At 43.3% G+C, this 25437-nt stretch overlaps 1 protein-coding gene across 4 annotated transcripts in view; it reads left to right on the forward strand.

Annotated features, from left to right (window-relative positions):
- The window catches only part of DIP2C (disco interacting protein 2 homolog C), a 435220-nt gene that overhangs the window by 55442 nt on the left and 354341 nt on the right, over window positions 1-25437 (forward strand). The window lies entirely within an intron of this gene.

Below are 25437 nucleotides of genomic sequence, written 5' to 3' on the forward strand. Positions count from 1 at the left end.
GATGCTCTTTGCTGGAGGGGACCCAGTTCTCCTGCCCAAATGCAGTTGTTTCTGGCTCTGTATTGTCCTGGCAACCCATGTGCACCTCCAGCTCAGCACCATTAGCATTATCTGTCATTTCTGCTTGGTGCCCACTAGAGTGAGGACTGGCTTTTGGTTTGCTCAGTAAATCCTTTTTGAATGAGTATGTTACTTTGTTATGTTTCTTTACATTTAAAATATTTATAAATGGGCTTTACTGAGGCTTCATGGCTAACGTTGGAGTTGGAGGCACATCCTGTGACAGACATGTGCGTGGGGCTGGGAGGATGTGCTGGGTGTGCTGGCAGGGCGGGTTCCAGCCGGAGTGGATTCCGAGTCATTCAAGGATACTCTCCTTTTGCCTCCATATGCTGTAAAAATGCAATCATGTTAAAATTTAATACAGCAGTTCTTTGTGCCTTTTGAACGTGGTGCCTACTAAGTGGAAAAAAGCTGTTTTCAAATGGAGCTGAGTAGCCAAATCGATACGTCAGTTTTCATCTCGTGTTAGAGCTCTGAAGCTTTCAGGCCCTTTGGAGGAAATGGGGAGATGCTTCCTCCACTTTGCAGCTGTGAAGGCATGACTAGTAGGTTCTTGGGCTCAACAGATAGGGTGTCCCACTGCACCACAGTGACGCTGGGCTAAATGGGTGGCTATAACCAATACAATTTTAATCAAGAAGCTTTTAGGAAACATACTTTTCCCAAAACATTTTCAAACAAATTAAAAGCAAATAATTTTTTCCTGTTACCAAGTAGTGTTAATTGAAACATTTTTGGCAAAAATCACAATGAATCACACCACCAGAAATAACCTCTATTAATATTATAACTCGTTTCCCCATGTTTTTCAGTATCTATCCACTCACCCATCCATTTATCTACCCACCCCTCTTTCCATTCACCCGCCTGTACTTTTAACCAATACCACTGTATTAGGAAATACAGCTTTATTACTTGCTGTCTTTTTGCAGCCAGTAGTATATCGTGCAACACTTCCATGTTAATAAATGTTCTGACCAGATGTCATTTTTAAAGGCTGTATACTAGGTAACGAATCTGAGTCATGAGAGGATCTATTCAGATGAGGCAGATGGAGCTACGGTTGCTGAAAATAAGGGGACTCATCATCGCAGTCGCTGCAACCTGCGCAGAATTAGGAGGACACGAGGAGGAGTAGGAATGATTGAGTTAAAATCTCTGCCCGTTCCTTGGTGGAGGCTGTTCTTGCTGCTGGTCCTTGAACTGTCAGAAATGCAGGTGATTGTCCCCCTACCCCTGCTACACCCCGCCATGGACCCAGAAACTGAGAGGGAACCCTAGCAACCTGTGTTTCACAAGCAGTTCTCATGTAGGATACCAATCGAGAACCACTGCTATAGGATGGGCCAGTCAGGTTCAGACCCACCTAAGAATAGCCTTGGGGTCAGAGCTGGTAGGCTCTGTATCTGATGTATCTGCACAGTGGCACTGACCCTTTCAGAACTAGCTGTGTGGTTAAAAAAGTTGGGAAGACAGGGCATAAGCCCAGGCAGGCAGAGAACTAACTATACATGGTAACAAGGCATGAGCCCCACCGGGGCCAGGTGTTCAGCAAGAGGACTTAGGGTCTTTGGGTCCAGATCCATCCATTCAAACGAACCAAGATTTAATTGCTGCCTGCTGTGTAGCAGGTACTACAATAGTTTTGGACTAAGATAATTTAATAAGTGGATTGTTTAAGGGTTTAATGATTAAAAAGGAACATGTTAGCTTTGAACCATTTCATTTTTGGGTGCTACTTCAACTCTTTTGGGGTAAATGCTGTGATGTAAGAAATTTGCCCTTTTATGGAGTGGCTGCATCCTTTTACTAATTCAGCACAGGTGGCCAGACCCTGGGCTTCACACTTGGAGTCAGTCCTGGGTTCTGTTTAATCAGCAAAGCAAACAAACAATCCAATTAAAAAGTGGGTAGAGGACATATATAGATATTTCTCCAGAGAGACATCCAGATGCCCAATAGACATGGAAAAATGCTCAATGTCAGTAATCATCAGGGAAGAGCAAATCAAAATCATAATTAGCTATCATTTCACACCTGTCAGAATGGTGCTCATCAATAAATCAACAAACAACAAGTACTGGCAAAGGTGTGGAGCAACCCTCAAGCGCTGATGGTGGGAATGCAGACTGGTGCAGCCACTGTGGAAAACAGTATGGAAGTTGCTCAGAAAAATTAAGTATAAAATTACCATATGAACCAGCAGTTCCACTCTGTGTTTATATCTAAAGGAAATGCAATCATTATCTTGAAGAGCTATCTGTATTCCCATGTTCACTACAGCATTCTTCAAGATATGGAAATAACCTAAGTATCCACTGATGGGTGAGTAGATAAAGAAGATGTGGTACATTCCTGTGATGGAATATTATTTAGCCATAAAAAGGAAATCTTGCCATTTGTGACAACATGGATGAACCTGGAGGAGAGTATGCTAAGTGAAATAAGTCAGTCAGAGAAAGACTTATATGTGGATGTAGAAAAAGCCAATTCATAGAAGCAGAAAGTAAAAGTTCTGGGGATCTAATGTATAGTATGGTAGCTATAATTAATACTATATTGTATACTTGAAATTTGCTAAGTGAGTAGAACTTAAATGTTCTCACTGCCAAAAAAAAAAGGTGGGAGGTGGGAGAAATATTAACTAACCCTACTGTGGTAATCATTTTGTGATATATTTGTCTATAAAATCAACATGTCATATACCTTACACTTACACTGTACTACATGTTAATTATCTCAATAAATGTTTCAATAAAGCTGAAAAAAAGAACCCTTCTGAATTTGTCTTGAGGAGGGCACCTGAACTTCAGTTTCCCAGCAGTGTCCTCTTCCCATTTGTCCACCTGCTGCTTCCTAAGGCATCTGAGTTTGACACTGTCTTTTTTTTAATTTCTATTTATTTTTTTGTGATCAGAACTTTTTAAAAATATATTTTATTGATTATGCTATTGCAGTTGTCCCATTTCCCCCCTTTCATTCCCCTCCACCCTGCACACCCTCTCCCACCCACATTTCCCCCTTTAGTTCATGTCCATGTGTCATAAGTTCTTTAACTTCTACATTTCCCATACTATTCTTGCCCTCCCCTTGTCTATTTTCTACCTACCATCTATGCTACTTATTCTCTCTACCTTTCCCCCCTCTCTCCTCCTCCCACTCCCCTGTTGCTAACCCTGCATGTGATCTCCATTTCTGTGGTTCTGTTCCTGTTCTAGTTTGCTTAGTTTGTCTTTATTTTGGGTGTGGTTGTTAATAATTGTGAGTTTGCTCTCATTTTACTATACATGTTTTTTATCTTCTTTTTCTTAGATAAGTCCCTTTAACATTTCATAAAATAAGGGTTTGGTGATGATGAACTCCTTTAACTTGACCTTATCTGAGAAGCATTTTATCTGCCCTTCCATTCTAAATGAAAGCTTTGCTGGATAGAGCAATCTGGGATGTAGGTCCTTGCCTTTCATGACTTGGAATACTTCTTTCCAGCCCCTTCTTGCCTGTAAGGCCTCTTTTGAGAACAGCTGACAGTCCGATGGGAACTCCTTTTTAGGTTACTGTCTCCTTATCTCTTGCTGATTCTAGGATTCTCTCTTTCATTTTTACCTTGCCTAATGTAATTATGATGTGCTTTGGTGTGTTTCTCCTTGGGTCCAAATTCTTTGGGGCTCTCTGAGCTTCCTGGATTTCCTGGAAGTCTATTTCCTTTGCCAGATTGGGGAAGTTCTCCTTCATTATTTGTTCAAATAAGTTTTCAATTTGTTGTTCTTCCTCTTCCCCTTCTGATACCCCAATAATTTGGATGTTGGAACGTTTTAAGATGTCCTAGAGGTTCCTAAGCCTCTCCTCATTTTTTTGAATTCTTGCTTCTTCATTCTTTTCTGTTTGGTTGTCTCTTCCTTCTGGTCCATTCCATTGATTTGAGCCCCACTTTTCTTCCCATCACTGTTGGTTCCCTGTGCATTTTCCTTCATTTCTCTTAGCGTAACCTTCTTTTTTTCATCTAATTTGTGACCAAATTCAACCAATTCTGTGAGCATCCTAATTACCAGTGTTTTGAACTGTGCATCTGATAGGTTGGCTATCTCTCTGTTGCTTAGTTGTATTTGCTGCGTTCTTCTGTTTAGGCCTTTTTTTTTTGTCTTGGCACACCTGTTATGTATGAGGGGTGGAGCCTTAGGTGTTCTCTAGGGTGGGGCAACCCATGTAGCTGGGCTGTGATGTTATATGTGGGGCAGGGGTCTGAGAGGGAACAATGGTGCTTGCTCTGCTTTCTGTTGGATTTCAGTCCCTTCCAACACTTCCCCCAAGCAAACTGGGCCTTTCTGGTGCTAATTCCTGTGTGAGTGGGCTTGTGCACATTCTAGGACCCAATGTGAGTCTCTCGCTGCACCTCAACCCCCACAGGTGTTTTCAATCAGTGTCCCGAGGCTCTGTTTCCCGGTGCTGGGATCCTGGGCTGCGCAGTCTCATTCCCCAGTTTCTCCTGGTTTATCAGCACATGAATGTGGGACCACCCACTCAGCTAGCCGCCTTGCATGCAGTTCCTTGCTTCACAGTGGCCGCCTCTCTCGGTCTTCCCATTGCCACCCGGCACCCAGGGTCTGCGAGCCGCCACCTGCATGACCAGGGTCCTCCCACTGTGGTCTTCCGTGCCCAGAATGCCTCACGCCCCCAGTGCCACCACTTTTTTGTGCCAAGACCCCTCTCCGGCCAGCTGCCCGACTCCACCCTTCCTACTGGCCTGGATGAATGTATCTATTTTAACTCCTTGGTTGTCCACCTTCCATATAGTTCAATTTTCTGTCAGTTCTGGTTGTTATTTATTTTTAAATTGTTGTTGTCCTTATTTTGGTTGCATAAGGGTGTGTCTTTGTGTGTCTACCTATGCCTCCATCTTGGCTGGAAGTCCGACACGGTGATTTGAACTGCTGCGCACTGACTGCGGAGACAGTTCTCTGCATGGGGCTGTGGCTGCTGTACAGGGAGCAGACCTGTTTCATCTTTGGCCTTGTCATCCACTTAGTTTATAGCATTTCTTTTGTGACTCATGGCAGGGAAGAAATGAGAGCTTCAGATATGATGCCGTGGCCCTTTTCAACATAGGGTTCCAGGATTCTCAATGATACAGATAATTCCACCTATTTGTTACTTTGTGACTTACAGACCCTCACATCCTGATGGGCAGCACTGGCCTTACCTGGGAGCTGCAGAATCTCTGGGAGGGGATAAGTGTACTCCATCTTCCTTATGTATATGGGACCTTGTGCACAAATTTATACGTGCAGTGAGCTGAGTGGCAGAGTGGAGATTTGAACACTGTTTGGGTTTGATCTTCTGGATCTGTTCTTTGGATATCATGCAATAATAAAAAAAATGAAAGCTCAGGAAAAAATTCTTTAATGATTTTCTAATCTATTAATTCAAAGCACACTTACCAGGGAAGCACAGTCTGGGCCCATCATATTCGTTTACTTGAACTTTCTTCTGCTTGAAGCTGATGGTATTGTAAGGAGGGGCAGGACCCATGTGGTCCTTCTGTGTTTGGTGTCCTCCCTCTGGCCTGTGTGGACATATCCCTCTTGTCTCTTATCTACAGCCTTAGAATATCCCACAGCAGTTATGGTTGGACGTTACCTACCGCCTCCTGATTTTTATGAAAACTGTAAGATTTTCAGTGGAATGAAAAGCTGCCACACTTCTTTTGGCCTGACCCCGCCACCAGGCCTCCCCAGCTGCCTCCTGCCACAATGCCCCTTCTCAGAACTGACATTTCTGAAGCCTCGCCAGTCTTGTCTAACGTTGTGCCTCTCTCGTCTTGTTCTGACACCTCACATGTTTGCACTCTCTCTGTTTAAATGCTCTGCAGGCCCCTTGGGGTGGTCCTCGTGGGAGCCCTCCTTCCCAGCCAGTGCACTGGTCCAAATGGAATAATTACTTGGTGAATTAGTGATGCTTTGACGTGGAAAAATGAATGCAATTGTTATAAACATTGGACTAAAATTGGGAAATGATCTTAGGTACTTTCAGAAAATTGTGTTCTAGAACTTAGGGTAAGAATGTCTAAGCATCTAATTCATTATCTTTTTGTCCCATTGTCCCTGGTCTAGCTGTTTCTTAGTAAATGCTTATGTATTGAACTTAGCTGAGTCTAATATTCCCACCCTGACTTAGAAGGCCAGTCACCCAGAAAACTGCACTTAGAAGGTGAGTTTTGTTTTAGTGCAGTAAGACATCATACTTCCTAGTCAATGTTGGTATTTCATCAGATGGACCTCAAATACAGGGCTGTTGTTGGAGCGCTGACAGCAGTACTGTATGTTTTGTCTGGAGGAAAAGATTTTTTTTCTTTTGTCAGGAGAAGGAAGAAGGGGAGGGGATGGGAAGGAGAAAGGAGGAAGAGACACTCCAGGAGTTTGTGCTCTGGTAGGCTGATCCCCTGAACCAGAATTACAGCTGCTTTTCCTGTCTTGGCAGGTGTCTCAGGAAGGCACGCTGATAGAAATCCTAAAATAATGTCTTCTTAAAGAACATGAACTGAAATGGAATATCAGCACTTATGAAGTTCTTTGGTTTTATATATTTATTGGATATTTTTGATCAAAAGAAAACATGCATCCTAAATTATGCTAAAGAAGGTAGATCATTTTTAAAAGCAAACAGAATATGGTATTTTTTTAAAAAATGAAACACATTTTTGTTTGTTCTGAGACCTGAACTTTCTGAGCAGGATCTCAAATCCTATTTTAGGTTATAAACTAATGACTTCCTTTCTGGGAGTTGTGTCAGCCTGTTACTGTGTGTAAGGTTGACACGATGACGGAGAACGTGTCCACAGGTGCTCTTCACTGAGTGGCTCACTCTGTGCTTCAGGGCATTGTTGTGTTTATACCTCCTGACAACACTGTGATGAAGCCAGTGTCACTATTACTCACGTTTTTGCCAAACAGACAATTGAGGCTAATGGGGCATAGATAACATACCCAAGTGGGCCTGCCCTCCCCTGTGGGAGGTGGAGCTGGGACTTGAATGGCTCTGATACCAAGCCCTTGTCTGATTTACTCATCTGTCCTTTTCCCACTGGTGACTGGTGGGAGGCGCCCTGGGACGTGTGCGCTGCTGTGTGCTGCTGTGTGCACGAGCTGGTGTCTGTGTTTAATGTGTGCATGTGCTAGTATGTGTTATGGTGTATATATGTGTGAGTTGGTATGTGCGCACTGGCTGGCATGTATGCATGGGCATGTGTGCTGGCGTGTGTACTGATGTGTATGCATGTGCACCCGATTTCAGAAGCTGTTAATAGGGGGTATTTTGTCAGGATGGCAGTTCTCCAGTTTTGGATCCATCCTTGGCCCTCAGGCCTGTGTGTGCCCATCTCCCTGAACTTGATTCTTCATCTGCAAGGCCTCAGCTCCTTAGGACTGAACATCAGAAGCAGTTAACTGCAATTATTGGAATGTTCACATGTGTCTCTATGGGGGGAAAAAAACAAAAGCTGCAACAGTTTGCCTGCCTGAATGAATAATTAACCATTAGATAACCAGTCAGCAAAATTATTAGATAAGCCCAGAAATTAGAGTCAACATAAATCATATTTATTTCCAAATTTAAACAAATTGGAGCTGTTTTGAGAGTTGCAGCTTTTCTTGCTAAACTTTGACATAAGTGGTGCTTTCTACCCTTTTTGATTAAAAACCATAGTTGAAGTCACTACCAGTCAAGAGTAGTATAACTTCTAAATTTACTTTTATGATATGAGACTTATCACAACAAACGTAAAACATAATAGGCCACTTTTTTCTCCATATGTTCACATTTTTTTTTCCTACCTTTCATTTTATGCTCATCACTTTCAATTATCTATTCACATTGAAGAAATTTTAGTTTTGTTTTTGAGAAACTGTAATTAGGGTAATTTTTTCATGATTCAGTTAATCTGTGTCTGGTACCCAAATTTCCTAAATAGTCTTTTCTTATTCTTAAAGTACAAAGATGCTGCACCCCCAGAGCTCCCTTCCCGTGTATTGCGGCCTGCCCAAGAAGACCGCTGTACACAGGCTTTTGGAAATTGAGACTTTCTGTTTTTTTTTTTTTTTTTTTTAGGTTCAGTATACATTTGGTGTTGGAGAAAATGGGCCTCTTCTTTGAGTGCCTATTTACTGCCTTCTTATGAAGTATTTAATGATGAAACTACTTACAAGCTAATTTTATAAATATATGGCTGTAGTTGAAGTATCCTTATAGTTTAAAAGCAAGAAATACTCCCATAAAGTTGATAGTAGGAAAGAACTATAAAACTAATAAAACACAAAATGTTTATTGTCATAAACATATACAATGGAAAATGCATTCAGCTCCAAGTCCAGGCCGATCAGAATTCCTATGTGAATAACCATTTTGGCCATGTGTGACCCTGCTAATAAAGAACACTGATATGACGGGACTATATATAACAGACTAAAATGTTTTTGTACAGCCAAGGAAACCATCAATAAAATGAAAAGACAACCTACTGATTGGAGAAGATATTTGCCAATGATACATCTAATAAAGAGAGAGTATCCAAAATTTATGAGGAACTCATACAACTCAACACCAAAAAACACATGGTCCAATTTAAAAAAATGGGCAAAGGACCTGCATAGACACTTCTTCCAAGAGGACACACAGATGGCCAGTAGATAAACAAAAAGATGCTCAATGTCACTAATCATCAGAGAAATGCAAATTAAAACCACAATGAAGTATTACCTCACACCTGACAGAATGTAGACCAAGTATTTGTTGTACAGAAGAAGGAACCCTTGTGCGCTGTTGGTGAGAAAGCAGACTGGTGCACCCCCCATGGAAAACAGTATGGAGGTTCCTCAAAAAACTAAAAATGGAACTGTCTTATGCCTCAGTGACTCCATTTCTGGGTATACTTTGCCTGCCCTTGTGTATCCAAAGAAACCCAAAACACTAATTCAAAAAAAATATATGCACCCCTATGTTCATTGCAGCATTATTTACAATAGCCAAAGTAAGGAATAACTCAAGTACCCATCAACAGATGATTGGATAAGAAGAGGAGGTACATATATACAATGGAATATTATTTAGTCATAAAAAGAATGAAATCTTGTTACCATTTGTGACATTACAGATGAGCCTAGAAGATACTCGAAATGAAATGAGTCAGACAGAGAAAGGCATTTGCCTTTCACCATGTGATTTCACTTATATATGGAATCTAAACAGCAAAATAAATAAACAAAATAGAAGCTGGCTCATAGATACAGAGATCAGACTGATGGTTGTCAGAGGAAAGGTAGGCTGGGGGACTCAGCCTACCTTAATTCCTGAAGGAATTAAGAAGTCCACATTGGTAGTCACAAAATAGTCACGATGTAAAGTCCAGCATAGGGAATGTAGTCAGGATTGTTGTAATAACTCTGTGTGGTGCCAGACGGGTACTTGAAATTTTTCAGGGACCACTTTGTAAGGTATATGATTGTCTGATCCCTGTACTATATACCTGAAACTAACATAAAATAATACCGAACATAAACTCTAATTGAAAAAATTAAAAGAAAAAATAGCTGATACATAATTTTGATTGTACATGTTTTTAATGGATCTACACTCACATAGTGCAAGCTAGTATATTTAACTGGGCATAATCAAGGTGATTTATTTAAAGCAGTGGTCCCTGTGCTGACGGGGTAGTGGAGGACCCCACACTGTAAACTCGAGAGCAGATGATTATTCTCAGTGACATTCTTGGTGTCCCTCATCCACTGCTCTGTCGAAAGCACAGTGATCTTTCAGTGAGGAGATGGCTCTGCAGAGACTGAAGTTGCCATTTTCATCCAGCATGAGCTGCTGCAGAGCCCGGCCACCCAGTGGAGCCCATTGTGGCCCGGTGGTGAACCCTCCTCCTGCAGCGGCTGTGGATCAGGGTCCACGCCAGATCCAGAGTAGGTGGCGTGTTTGTGTCTGAGGCTTCCCGTTGGGTATGTGCCCTGGTCTTTGTTTGTTGTCCCTAAAGTCTTGGAGGATCCCCAGCCTCTTTGTATTGTGGGGTCAGGGCCTAGACACTGGCTGCCCCAGGGAAGACGGTCTGTCTTCTCTAGGAACCTAGTGAACGTCTGGACCCAGGGCCAGCAGATGGTTGTCACCTGCTGGGTATTCTTTCCCCATTCAGCTCTGATATGCCACATGCTTAATGTTGTGTCCATGCCTAAATTCTCCGGTGGCTTGTCAATTTCAGGATTCCTCAGAAAGTCTCTGCTGTGCAGTTTTGGGTAATTTTGCATATAGAGACTGAGGTTGTCCCAAACGCAGCTGTCAGATGGAGGTGCATCTGTCCTGAGTGCCCTCTGGACTTGGTACGTGAAGGAAAGTGCTTCTGGGCAGAAGTGTGGGCTCCGTGAGTGTGCATGCCTGCAGGCTCTGTGCCCAGGGAAGACCCCTGGGGTGCTTCTCCTGACGGGCACAGATGAAGTGATGTTTTGTACTTGGGGAAACTGTTAGATGGGTGCTGATAATTATCTGAAGAGTTTTGTTCCCCAAATCATGAGTCGTTCCATGGTTATTCCATGAGTCACTCCAGTGTTAGAACTAGTATCTTATAACTAATTGATAGTCTTCTTAGTTGCAAAAAACCCCAAGCAAACAGACCCTGTAATAATAGATTAAAAATTATTATTTCGTAGTCATGGCTATAAATACATATAATTTATGGCCATGGCTATAGAATTAGCTGCATTGTAGCTTAAGCCCATAGGCTGGTGACATGGACTGCTTGCCGACGGTGTTTTTAATGTTGGGTGGGAGTCGCGCATCCCAGAGTTGGTTTGAAATGGGAGAAGCAGCTGTGCATTTGAGAGATGTGGGCAGGTTAGCCACTCCAGCCAGCTGACATGCTACTAGACGAAGGAGTTGGAATGAAGTCACATTACTATCAAGGAGTTGGATTTTTGTCTCAGCAAAAGTACGCTCTGACTTTGCGAACCCACACGTCGCCAGGAGTTCAGCTCAGAGGTTTTCCTTCCCTCATCTGTGCCAGAGTAAACTTGTTTCTCAAAGTGTCCTTATAATTTATATAAATGAAGCATTTGAATACTCAGAATATATATGAGAAAATGTTACCAATTAAAAAAATACATAAAAATCTCATTATTTGACAAATTTAATTTATATATTGGTATTAAATAATTGAAGGCATTTGTTTTACTGATGAATTTTTAAGCATTTTATGACCCAAGTAAATGTCAACAGCATTTTAAAATAAAGTATTTTGGATTTTTGAAACACATTTAGATCACCACTGAGATGTGGTACTGGGACTGAGTGAATGCTGGTGAGTGAGACGGTGAGCTCCTTGTCCTCCTGAAGCTGGCAAGTGAGGGCTCATGTTCTTACAGGATAATAGGGGCTGTGCTTGCAAGCACAGTGAATTTCTTCCCACAGTGAAAAGTGGGATTAGTACCACTGCACACCTATTAGAAACGCTCAAGTCCAGAACATGGACAACACCAAGTGCTAATGGGGATGGAGCAACGGGAACTCTCATTCAAAATGGCACAGCCACTTTGGAAAATGGTTCGTTGGTTTCTTTCAAAACTAACTATACTCTTACCATATGATCTGGCAATGTGTTTTTTCAGTATTGATCCAAATGAGTTGGAAGCTTGTGTTTACATAAAAGCCTGCACATGGATGCTTATAGTAGCTTTATGCATAATCGCCAAGACTTGGAAGCAACCAAGGTGTCCTCCAGTAGGTGACGAGGTCCATCCAGATAGTGGAATGTTATTCAGTGCTAAAAACAAATGAGTTATCAAGTTATAAAAAGACATGGAGGAAACATAAAAATACATACTACTAAGTAAAAGAAGCCAATCAGAAAAGGCTACATTCTGCAGGATTCCAACTTGGTGACATTCTGGAAAAGACAAAGCTATGGAGATAGTAAAAGATTAGTGGTTGCCAGGGGTTGAGGGGAGGGAGGTGAACAGGTGGAGCCAGGGTTTTAGGGTAATGAAGCTACTCTGGATGATACTGTAATGGTGGATATGAAACTGGACAAGTCAATGTTCATGCTGCCCGTCACTACCAGAACCAGTAAGTAGAGACAAGGATTGAATCTTGATCGGTGTTTTATTCACATACTGGAGATCTGAGATGCTGGGTTATGTACCCTAAAAGACCATCTTACATCTCATCTCAAGCTGACCCTTTTTTATGAGGAGAAAAGTGTAGGTAAGAGGTGTAGAATTCAGGAAAAAAATAGGTAAGGGGCTTGGAATTCAGGTAAAATGTTAATCAGATAAAAGCTGCAGTAGGGCAATTATCCTAGCATCCTTTCATCTGTTGACTGATGTTCTTTATCTGTGTCCTTTTGATTCTTTATCTGTGTCCTGGGTGGTAGACGTCTCTCCCTGGAGCACGAGGAATCAGATACCATCTTGATTGCTTACAGTCCTCTTGGGGCACAAAGGTCAAATTGCTTGTAGTCTCCAGAAGTCAGGGTGGGTCCTACCTTCAGTTCCTGAAACAATAGCTTTTTACATGGATTCATTACTAAGCTTATTCACTATAACTTAAAACTAAAAATTTTCCAACTCTCAAGTTCCCCCATCAGATGGGGGAGCTTGACATGTCATTAGACATTTGTCCAAACCCATAGAAGGCACAACACTATGAGTGACACTAATATAAACTGTGGACTTCTAGTGATAATGATGTGTCAGTATAGGTTCATCACTGATAACAAATGCGCCATCTGGTAAGAGATAATGGTGATGGGGAGGCAGTCCATATATGGGGGCAGGGGCCATATGGAAAACCCCTGTAGGCTTCCTTCAGTTTTGCTGTGGATCTAAAACTGCTGTAAGAAAAATGAAGTCTTCGTAAAAATGGGATCAGCACAGGAAGGATGAACTGGCAAGCCTACTGGGGAAGAGAGGGCTTTCTGGAAAGGGTGTTTCTTTTAGGCGAACTATGAGATGCAAAGTGTGTGTGCAGAGGAAGGGTGAATGCTTTCAACACCGTAGCGAAGGGTGAAAGAGCTGGGTCCACGGAGTTGACCACTAAGTGACTCTAGATCAGTGTGGGCTGCTGGGAGTGGGCTGTGGAGGGGAGTTGTGGTAGGCAGTGGGGGCAGTCTGTTTAGATAGTGGGTGGGTGATAGAGAACATTGTCCTATAAACCTAATGGTTTAGATTGTATTTTGATGGTGTTCAGGAGTCAACTGAAGGATTTCCATCACAGAAGGGACAGATTTGCACTTGAATTTTAGCATCTGCTAGGGCTGCGTGTGATCTCATTCTGTTCATAAAACCCTCTGAGGTAGGCTTGATTATTGTCCCCGTTTTAAATTTGAGAACCCTGAGGAGAGTTTACAGCTTCAAGGTCACACAGCTGGTTAGAGCTAGAACTAATAGCTCGGGTCATGATCCCAGAGCCCATGGCCTGATCAACCTGTTTGGGTGTGAAGCTACCAGGTATAGGGGTTTGGACAAATAGTGAGGAGGGTTCTTATACACTTCAGAGAACAGGCAAGTAACTAAAAGAGTTAGAAGTAGTGAGGATGGATGAATCAAAACATTTACAAGGCATTAGGAAGGCAAACAGGCCACACTTGATGGCAGCATGGGGGGGGGGGGGTGAGAGGGAGAGGAGAAGCAGAAGCCTAGGATGAAATGCAGGTGTTTGGTTTGGACAAGAGGGAACCAGAGCGGGGCGGGGGGGTGGGATGGGAGGGAATGACCCGTGTGCTTTTTTGTGGGCATGTTGAGTTTGCGGAGCCAGGGCTTTCTTAGCAAAGATGGCTTGTTGGCAGTTAGTGTACAACAAGAGCCACTCAGGAGAGGAATGCAGTTAGAGGTACCTGGTTGCACAAGGCACAGTCTTACACGCGGCACTGACACCAGAGGACGCATCTGCACAGGATGAGAGAGCCTAGGCTGCCACACTGGTAATACGCATTTGAATGCATCTGCTCACCACTGGTCAATCAGTTCTGCCAAAGTCTAGAAAGCTATTTTGCTGCCATCCAAAATGATTCCAATGATTGCTTCTCAACTGAGATAAGCAGATTAACATCTGTGAATCGGATATTACACTTTTTTTCCCTATTGGTTGGCTTTATTTAAGTGAGGTTCTTTAAATCTGACTTTCACACAGATAAATGAATGGATGTTTAGGTATTAATTATGGGAAGAGATTTTCATCTTAGATTTTTAAAAATGTTAATTAAAATGTCCCTTGTAGACATATATCTTTGTAGATTTTGCTTCTGCCTATAGAGAATCATAAGTATGTATTCTCTTCTGTAACTTTTGGGTCTTTCCTGATGGAGCAATAAATAATAATCTTCTGAATCACCTTTGAATTTTACAACAGCACAGACTGACTATACCTTCATTTCAGGGTGATAACAGTCAATCAATATTGCTAATAGATCAGTGCTAGGGTTTTGGGAGCCAGTCATATTCCTCACTTTAAAAATGATGATCTGGTGCAGTGATGTCTCAGATATCTTAAAATGCTTGGATTTGAATGGATCAAAAATAAGTGATTTTTATCTATTTTTTCTGCTCCCACATAGCTGAAGGACATGGATTTATTAGGGCAAGGATTTTTTTTTTTCAAAGGGAATCTTGGATGTGTATAGCTTGAAAAAACTCTCTGGATAATTCCCTAAGTTTCTTGGAGGGGAGTCTCTTGCTGTTGAGAATCACTCACAATAATGGCTAGGTTTAGCCCATTCTGGATTCTCTGCAAGCTTCTGGAACCTGTGGTTTTATGTGTTTCATTAATATTGTAAATTTTTGGTTGTTATCTCTTCAAAATTTTCTTCCCATCCTCCCTCTCTTTTCCTTCCTTTAGACTGTTGGATGTTGTTCTACAGCCTTTGGATGCTGTGTTCTGGTTTCCACATCCACTCTTTTTTCTCTATATGTGTGTTTTGGTAATTACTGATTGATTTTTCAATTTCGTCATTTTCCCTCTTACTTGGGTTGAGTCTACTGATGAGCCTGTTGAAGGCATTCTTTATCTCTTACCATGTTTTTATTTTCTTGCATTTACATTTGACTTTTTCTTATAGTTTCTTCTTCTGGTGAAGTTCCTCATCCCTTCATGCATGTTGTCCACATTTTCCATTATAACCTGTATATATTAATCATGACGTTGAAGACCTTTTGGTTGATGGTTCTTACCTCTGAGTCATCTGACATCTGCTTCTGTGGATCGCTTTGTTTGTTGGTAGTGGGCGTTTGCTGCTTTGTTTGTGTATTGTGTGCATCTTGATTGAACGCCTGACACCAACACCGCGTTATCCAGACCAAGGTGTAGAGTGTTGGTGCCGCACGTTGGCTCCACTCTTCCACTCAGTTACTGGTATGGGAAGTTGGGAGTCCCTCTGGTCAGGGTGTGGATGGGATTTGGGGTTTGTTGTCATCACAGTCGCCTTCAATTCCTCCAGCTCCACCTTATCCCTGAGCTGGAGTTACCGGAGGTTTTGCTCAGAATTCCGGATCCAGTCCTCTGGCAGAGCCTGGGGTGTCTCTCCATGTAACCCCTACCCTCAAACTCAGTCCCCAGTAGATGCTGTTGTTTGCTATTTGGTGCTCCCCCACTTCTGGTCACAGGGGAAGAAAGGGGCGTTCTGCCTGTTCTGGCCTTCTCTCAGCCCTGGGGTTTAGGGTGAAGTGGGCATTTTGGGTGATTTAGCCTACTTCCTCATGGCAGCCAGTCCGCACCTGGTATTATTGGCAGGAGAGATTTCTTGCCCCTCTCTGAGGGGTGGAGGCATTTTTCTTTCTCTTCCTGTGGGAGGCAGTGGGTCTTGACAGTGCCCTGGGGCCCCACAGAGGTAGCTGAACTCCCAAGATGGTTCTGTGGGGGAGGGTCCTGCCTCCCTTTATGCCCTTCAGCAGGAGTGACTGTCCTTCCCCATCTGAAGTACCCAGGAGAGGGGCAAGAATGGTCTGAGGACTTCTGTGCATTCAGGCTGCCCACCCTTGGCCTTCAGCAGTTTGTCACTCAGTGTAGGTGATATCTCATTTTCATATTTTTAGAGTCACCATAAAATGCAGCTGCCTAGGCAACCCTACAGCATCTCTGTGCCTGCACCTGAGTACTTTGAAGAAGCTAGGGAAGCAATCATGCCCTGACCCCATGGTGAGCCACTTCACAGGTGGGGATTTCCATTTGTAGAACAACCATTCTGTGGCAAACATGGAGCTATACCCTCAATGTGCAGCACAGGTCAATTTGACAGTGACTTTGAGGAGTACCTGCATTAGTGGGGAGATGCTGCACAGTTGTTTCTGTGCCTCAGGCTTGATTCCAGGCCAATCGCTGGTCCAGTGTGTGGTCTGCTGTGCTGCTTTGTTCTGCCCGGTGGGCTCCCCAGTGGGGCAGTCAGAGGAGTCTCCCTGTGCTTGCCAACAGTGAGAGGGTGGAGATCTGGTCATATTCAGGAGAAGCACAGATTTATGAGATTTTCCCCTAAGACTATAAATTTTAAAATGCAGACTGGAAAAGAAAAAAATCTTTTGTAAGGGAAGGAAATTAATTTGCAGTTGACTCAAGACACTCATGCTTGAATAGTTGGTTTGTTTAGGAAATTGGTCTCGTGAGTCGTTGTGCTGAAGTAGGAGAATACCTGTGCTGTTTCTCAGCAGTCTTCAGGAGTCCATGGACAGAGAAGGATACACTAAATGTGGAGGAGTTCCGCATGAGCGTCTTTCCCCGTACCTGGAACCTCTCCTGTGGTCACAGCACACGCGTAAGCTGAATCAGCGCAGCCGACCTGAAGACAAACACTAATTAAATTAGAAATAAAGTACCATATGTTGCTATGTATAATGTGCACTTTTTTGCTCAAATTTTTGAGGGAAAAATAAGGATGTGCATTATACATGGGAAGTGCTAATTCTGTACCTATATAAATGTTTTAATTCTTTTATTTATGCTTATACATTAAAAATATAAATCTAGAAGGCAATAACAATATCTGTATTTTCAAAAGTAAATGCTAAAATTTCATTATAGTACTAAAACAAGCATCTAAATATAAATAAGTAAATAATTGGATTAAAAAAATGAAAACAAAAGATTTTTTCCCTGAAAGTTTGGGCCAGAAACGTGGGTGCACATTATACACGGCAAAATATGGTAGCAGGTGGCGTTTGGTTCCCAGGTGGCATTTCATTCCAAGAGTCCTCTTGGATGCTATGATGGGAGTCATGGGAGTTACAGTTCTTGTTGTTTGGAGGTTGCTGTAACCTGATGCGTAAGATGTGGATTTTCAACACTGAGGCCCAGGAAGTCTTCAAAGTGGGTTGCACACTGTGCATGCATGTTTCTTTTACTGGTAAAATCTTCTGGTGACAATGTTCCAGATGAGTCAGAAGTGCTCGAGAAGAAAGGACTGAGGAAACCCTGCTCTTGGCTCTACCTCATTGAGCATCCCGAGTAAACTGACAATTTATAAACATTTATGAATTTGATGGGGGAGTGTGTCCTACAGAACTTAAGTCGGTACTGCAGTATTCTTCCCTGTCCCCTGTAATTAGAGGTGACTGGATGGCTCTGATGTCCCACTGATGAAAGTTCGATGAATTAAATGTGTTTGAGGAGAGACACTCCTAGCACAGTCACCTGTTTCTCCATGACATACAACCTGCCCCTACAACAAGATCTGCAAAGTTTCAGCTTTTGCAGGAGTAGCCACGATGGTGCTTGGTGATTAGATTGAAGGCATAAACCACTTGAGAGCTTTTGAAAACCAGGCAAATGATTTCTCTTGAAAGAAAGAAGCCAGTGGAGCACACGAGATTCCTATTTTTGTCACTTGAATATTGGCAGGAGCAGAGGCATTGGGGAGCCCACCTGGGAGCTGTTCAAATCCTACGCTATTTCACAGTAAAACTTCTATTTATATTTCACTGTGAAGCACGAGATACAGTAGAAATTGTCTCCTCAGTCGTTCCTCTGTGTGAGAGCCTGGCACAGCATGGCCTGCCTGTTTTGCAGAGCGTGACAGCTGGTTGTCTGTGGGCCAGGCACACACCTCATGCCTCGGTTCTGCCATCCCTGTCCTGCTGCCGTCCTGCTGGGTGTTCTCACCGCTCTCCGCTGGGAAACTGAGCCACGGGAGGTCACACACATTAGGGCTGGATTCAGACCCAGGTCTGCTCTCTCCAGAGACTGAGCTCTTCTCATGGCACCTGTTGTGTCATGTCACCAAGGTGACTTTCTCTGAGATCATGTGTTGAGTTACTCTGAGGAATGGAAGAGCTTCTGAGTATCACGTCTTCCCATGTTCACTCTCTCGAGCTGTGGTGTCCACTGTGGTAGCCTGTGGCCATGGCTATTTTAAATTTAATCAAAATTAAAATTTAATTACATGAATTAAATACAGTTACACTTGAACAACATGGGTTTGAGCTTCATGGATCCACTTATATATGAATTTTTTCAATCAATACCATAAATGTACCTTCTTTTCCTTATGATTCTCTTAATAACACTTTCTTTTCCCTAGCTTATTTTGTTGTAAGAATACAGCATATAACACATGTGCAAAATATGTGGTCAACAGTAGGCTATTAGAAGTCAAGTTTTTGAGGAGTGAGTTATCCGCAGACTACCAATTCCCCAGGGCATTGGCACCCCAATCCCCATGTTATTCAATAGTCAACTATACTTTGAAAAATAAATTTACTAATCAAAAGTCTGGCCCTTTAGTCACACTAGCCATCTTTCAGGTGACTTTCAGCCCCATGTGACTGTTGGCTTCTGTTTGGAGAGGGCAGAGGTGGGACCTGTCCATCATGGGAAGTTACGTGAGGTGGGGCCACCCCAGAGCAAGGGCTCCTGGACAGTGGAGCCCAGTGGGTGCCCTTCACTCTTTGCTGGCTGTGACAGGGCCTGGGCATTGCAATGTCTGTAGTCCTGCACTGGGTGCCACAAGGCAGGCTCAGTGCAGGTTGGGGTGACTTCCTGATGCCACCAAGTGCTTTCTCAGTGTTGGGGCTGCGTGTTGATTTCAGGGCGGCAATGTGCGGGCTGAGTGGGGGCTCAGGCAGCTCCTGTGCTTCCCTGGCTGGGCCAGTCTCTGTGAGTCCCCAGTTCTGTGTGGGCAGGGGACCCCTGGCCCCACCATCAGGCCTTGCACTGAAAGAAAGGGCAAGTCCCCTGTAGTATCAATCTCAAATTGTGAACAGAGGTGGGACTCAACTTTGATATCTGGCTAAGTGTGGAACCTAAATAGTTGTCTATACTCTTTGTATGGCAAAAAGCATGTGTGGCCACTAATTTTTTTGTTTTTAAATCAGAATCTTTATTATAAGTATTTCTTCCAATAACAAGGGAAGAAAATAACCACACACAAACTCAACCTCCAAGAAGTTTATTACTCGTCTCTGCCAATACTGATTGTAAGAAATCCTGAAGAAGGCCCCATAGGGAAATAAGGCATAAGTTTTTCTGTAAACATATTGGTGAATCTATACAAATATGACCTGTTATCTAAATTGTAAAATGAAACCTCTCCCAACTCATAGTCCAGAAAAATGCCAGTCTCACAACTTGGTGTCAGGGCACGTGTCACACACACTGGTACACTGGTGACATCGCCAGCATCGTTGTTAGGTAATGGGATATAAGGACATTTCTGGGGAGCAATTCATTGTTAGGTAGTGTGATAGAAGGACATTTCTAGGGAACGATTGTTTACACATATCTGAGGACCCTCCCCACCCATGCCTCCTCAATCCCTCGGAACTCAGGACAGGTGGGCAGGAAGTAAATGCCTGAGATTGTGAAGACAATTGGGTGTCATTGTCCCAAATAGCACCCTTTTTCTATGTTTTGAGATAATAAGATTTGGGTGGGCAGTTTCAGGTCTCCTGTTAAATGTACCTGAGATGTGCTGACCACTTTTTGGGAGCCAAAGTCATGTGGGAGGAGAGTACAGCGTTTCCTTTAATTCCGGTGAAAAGACCCCTGTGTTTTTCAGGTGTTCATACCCGTTGTGAAGACATTTCGATACCTGTCGGTAAGTCCTGGTCTGTCTGGAAATCAGTCTCTGCTGTTTTGCCTAACAGAGTTTTTAGTGAGGATGCATGGTTCTAGTTTATTTTTTATTTTTTTCTTCCTCCTCTTCCGTAAGAAGCCCGGAGCGATGTGAGTTTGCTTTGTTCTCAAGGAGCTCTCATGGTCTCCATGTTCCTAGTGTAATCGATCTTCCAGTTTTCCATCTTTCTCCTCACTTGGAAAGTGTTCATCCTGGATGGGTGGCTCAGTTGGTTGAGGTGTCATCCCATATGCCAAAAGATTGTTTGATCCCCAGTCAGGGCACATACCTAGGTTGTGGGTTCAGTCCTAGTCAGGATGCATGTAGGAGGCAACCGATGGATGTTTCTTTCTCACATCACTGTGTGTGTGTCTCTCTCTCTCACTTCCTCTCTAAAAATCAATAAACATATCCTTGGGTGAGGATTAAAAAAAAGTTTTCAAAACTTGGTTTTCATATCCTATTTCAGCATCTTCAACCTCTTCCCTCAGGAGCTCACTGTGGCCTGGGTGCTTCCCACTGTGACAGCTGTCACTTGCTCAGTGGACATCAGGAGACCCTGCACTGGGGACAGAAGAGCCCCAGGCCCTTCTCTCAGAACAGGGTCAGGACACACAAGTGTTTTTCTCCTCCTGCTGTGTCCCGTGGCTTCTCATGATGGAAGACTGCTCAGTAGCATCAGTCATGTGACACAATCGGGTGTTCCTTCTGAAGTTCCCCTTAGGGCTGTTGTGGTGGCGGATGAGACAGGGGGAGGGTGTCCTATAGATTGACCCAGTGCAAGTCGATGCAGGAGTGACAGAAGTTGTGTCTGCAGTCAGAGGTCAGCAGGGTTCAGGGGCAGATGGCCTCTGCTTAGAGCTTGGCCCTGGAGGCTGCAGAGCGCATTGTGCAGTGTGGGTTTCTGTCTGAGGAAACCTCAGTCTGTATGACCTTTGAAGAGCTAGGACAAGTGAGAAGCCAATGTCTCTTCAGCCCTGGCTCTCCTCTGTGGGAGGCGGCCACCAGCTGACACCCAGTTTTCCTGTCACCCTCTCCTTCCATATTTCCCCCAACTGAAGGTCAGCATGGAGTCCTTGTGGTTACAAATGAAGCACAATATCCAAGTCATTGATGGTGTGGCCTGCAAGGTGCTCACCTGTGGAAGCTTTCTCCTCAGGTCACCTTGGCTCTGTGCTGAGGGGTTGCTGCTCTGTGTTCTCAAGCCCTGGTGGTTCTGTTGGCCCCTCCTGCTGGGACCATGGGCGCCTCCCTTGCTTGCTGAGTAAATGGTCTTCTCTGTCTAGGTCAGAGGACACAGCACAGCCCAAGGTCTCTGTTCATAGTTATTGTGTGGCTGCTAAGTTGAATTCCCATGTATATGTATTGTGAAATGTAAGATCCTGGTACTGCTGCTGAAGTAGCTTTCCTGGTCCTCAGTAACTGTCAAAGTGCCAGAGGTTAATGACTGGGAATGCAATCACTGGTTTTTGATAACCCAGGCTTCCTGGCCATTTATATGGGGAAAAACATCCCTGGGTAGGTTAAGCTAGAGGAAGGCAGGACTTGGGGGCTAGTTTGGGTAATGTGTTTGGGATGGGCAAAGGTCAGATGCAAAGGCTCCACTGGATCAGCACCCATGCCTCTCCTCTTGGAAGGAGCTGGGGGTCTGAAGGAGGGGTTACAGGGAAGAGCCTGTTGGTTTTCATTTCCAGGCAACAGTTCCTGGTGTAAAGTCCAGTCTTACTAGGAATGTGTGCCATTGTAGTTCAGGAGCAAATGGTGCAATTGCTCTAATTACCTGCTGTTAGGTCCCCATTTCAATTACCATGTGTTAGAAACAGTGACAATTATTAAAAGTGGGAAGGACAAAGCTATCCAGGGGTGGGAAGTGACGCAGTTGTTTGCTTGGTTTATCCTTGCCAAGAATAGGAAGCCAGTGGAACCAATTTTAGTGCTTGACTTCCCTCCCAGTCGGCTCCGTCAGCCGCCTGGCGTTCCGCAGCTGTGCCAGCCCCTCCCGGGCTCGGCGGGCGCATTCCAGGCGTTCACTCTCAACCTGGTGCCAGGACGGGCTTGTTATTTATAGCAGTGATGCCACATTATTTCGTCTGTTTGTTCTGGCATTTCGTAGGTGAGGACACTGAGGCTGAGGGAAGTTATACCTTTCAATTATTTTTAATCTCATCCTCATGGTAAATACCTTCTATAGGAGTAGAATGCACAGAGGTTGTAGAGGTCAGAGTCCTCTCTCCAACTCTGGCATTCAGGAGAAGGTCACAGCTCCTGCACTGGCTGCCGTGGGGCCTTGCAGGAGAAGAGGTGCATGAGGAAGTTATATATTCCCACTGTTGATGCAAGAAATGTCCAAACCCGCAGAACAGTTTTATGAGTTTACTTGACACAAACTGATGACTATTGCCAGGAAGCGAGACCTCAATGAATTGAGACAATGCTCGGGAGTATGGTAGTTTTGCCACTTATTTTACACATTAGAATCAAAGAAGGAGATGTAAGGAGGGTTACATGAAGTCCATTGGTGGTTGACTCGGGAGGCGGAAGAAAGCAAAGCAAGGAAATCTCTGATATTGGTTAAAAAGTAAAACAGAGAGCTCATTTGTCATAAATTTTTATAGCCATTTCCTGTATAAAACAAGAGCTCATACTCCTTTGTAGATGTGACAGCACACAACTCATTTTGACCTTCCTAAGCCACAGACAGGCCTGCCCTTTGTCACCAGCTTCACAGGTGTGTGGAATGTTTCCCTTGAGCACGACCAGGGGAGAGACTGTGGCTAAAACATCACTATTGCAACCAACTGAAAGTGTATACTTACTGGGAAGGGTCAGATGGTTGTTTTAACTTCTGAATTAAGTTTTAAACCAGCAGGTAAGCAACTACTTTCAATAACGAAGCTGCCTGTGTCATGGGAAACCTGACCCTTTCTGACTCTGGAGTAGCGTACACTTTGCGGAACATCATTGTTGCACTTCTGGTTTCACGTATGCCTGAAGCAAAGAGCAAATATGAGTTTTATAAATTGTGATCCTTCCTTTTGAGGATGGTGGTGATCTCTCTGTAGGATGGCTGGTGTGAACAAATCAGGCTTAGAAAGATGTACCCATTATGTCATTGTCTCAAGTCTTTTCAAGGGACATAGAACAATATAAAGCATGGGTGGGAGAGTTCATATTTTAGGTGACTCTTCTCTTTTGAAACGGAGGTTTAAAGAAAAAATTTTGCCTTGAGGTCTTTCTTCATACATGACCTTCTCCTTGAGGTTTTTAAGATCATCTTATTACTGAAGTCCCCCCAACCCCATCCTTGGAGGACTTTCATATCCTCATTTCCTCGTATCTTCAAATCCTCATTTAAAGGTGGAGCTAAACCCAATGTGTTCAATTTAAAAAATGCCTTTTGTTTTATTTTTTATCTTCTTTCAAATGATATATTTGACATTTTACTTGAAAAAAATTAATTGGGTGAATTGATTTATTCTTGATTGTAACTGACATAAATAGGTCCCTTTAAAAAAATCCCAAATAATAACATTCCTCCCCACCCCCAAAGCAGCTGAAAAGTCCTGAAATTAAAAGGATAGTTTGGACACCAGTTTAAACGGCCCCAGTACAAATTCTACTCACACGGACCACCTGCCCCGAAGCTACCATCCCCGTGGATCCAGGATGTTTGGGAAATCAAAGAGATGTCTGTATTTCAACCTCTCAGACATAATAATATTAATTCAACCCATACATGTTGATTGCCAATGGGGCAGGCCCTGTTCTAGGAGATTAGTCATGAATTAGAAACAGTCTTTCTTTTCTTTCCTTTTTTAAAAAAGATTTTATTTATTCATGTTTAGAGACAAGGGAAGGAGAAAGAGTGGGAGAGAAACATCAATGTGTGGTTGCCTCTCTAGTACCTCCTATGGGGACCTGGCCCTATGGGGCAACTCAGACATGTGCTCTGACTGGGAATCAAATCTGCCACCCTTTGGTTCACAGGCTGGCACTCAGTCCACTGAGCCACATCAGCCAGGGCAAGAGACAGTCTTTGGATGGATGATTGGATAAAGAAGAGGTGGCCCCTGTATACAGTGGAATACTACTCAGTCATAAGAGAGAACAAACTAACTGCCATTTTCAACAACTTGGATGGATCTTGAGGAGATCATGTTAAGTGAAATAAGTCAAATGGAAAAGGGCAAGAACCATATGATTTTATTCATATATAGGATATAAAACAAAGGAACAAATAAACAAACAAAACACACAAATCTCACAGACATAGACAACAGTATGGTCGTTACCAGAGAAAGGGAGTTGGGGAGAGGATGAGGGTGAAGGAAGTCAGATGTGTGGTGATGGAAGGAAGCCAGAGTACGGGTGTTGAGCACACAATGCAGTGTACAGGTGATGCGTTATAGAGTGGTACGCTTGACGCTTATATGATCTTATTAAGCAATGTTACTCCAGTAAGTTTTTTAAAAAGGAAATAGTCCTGACCTCATTGGTGTTACTTTTTTCCCCCATTTAAAAAAATTTTAAATAGAATAAAATATTTTCTCATTCAGAACAAGTTTGAAAGGAAATGCACAGCTTTTCTATTGCTAAATCCCAAGAGGCTTCAGGGAGGGAAATCTTAGTAACTGTTGGCAAGAAAGAGGGCTTGTGGCAGGGTGGGTGCAGACACACGGGGCTTCTTTGGGAATGATGGAGATGAGCAAGGTAGATACACCCAGTTTGCCTGAGATGGGAAAAGTAGAGAGAACAGCCATGGGAATTCTGGCAAGTAGGTGAGCCCTAGTGACTTAATGTTTATTGGATGGAAGAAAAAAAAATTGCTAATTCTGGGAACTTTGTCCCACCAATACCTGCGTGTCAGCTGGTTCTGTCAGTTTTGTGTTTGGGAAGTGGTAGCCACATTAATATTAGCTCAAACTCGGTACCTGCAAAGCCCCTAGGGAATTTTCTGTGCACACAGATTTCCCCTTGCACAAATAGTGAGGGAGCTGCTGTAGGGCGAGCGGTCTCATTTCTGCCTGTGATTCACGCACCAGCAGGATTTGGCCAGGTGACAACTTCACAGGGCTTCAGGTGAGACCTAAATCTGCAGTTGGATTTCTATTCTTCTTGTGCTCTGAAACCTGGGTATAATGTGGGATTATCAGCACTTTTGATATTTAAGAGGTGGTCATTTTGTTTTCTGAGTCAAGGACATGAGAGTATCATGTTAAGTACTCTCAGTCTTAGATTAAATGGAATCATTTGAAAGAAAGAAAAACTATTTTGGGGAAAATTTAACTTATTTTAAAGAT

The sequence above is a fragment of the Phyllostomus discolor genome, chromosome 1 (assembly GCF_004126475.2).
Source record: "Phyllostomus discolor isolate MPI-MPIP mPhyDis1 chromosome 1, mPhyDis1.pri.v3, whole genome shotgun sequence".
NCBI classification, from domain to species: Eukaryota; Metazoa; Chordata; class Mammalia; order Chiroptera; family Phyllostomidae; genus Phyllostomus; species Phyllostomus discolor.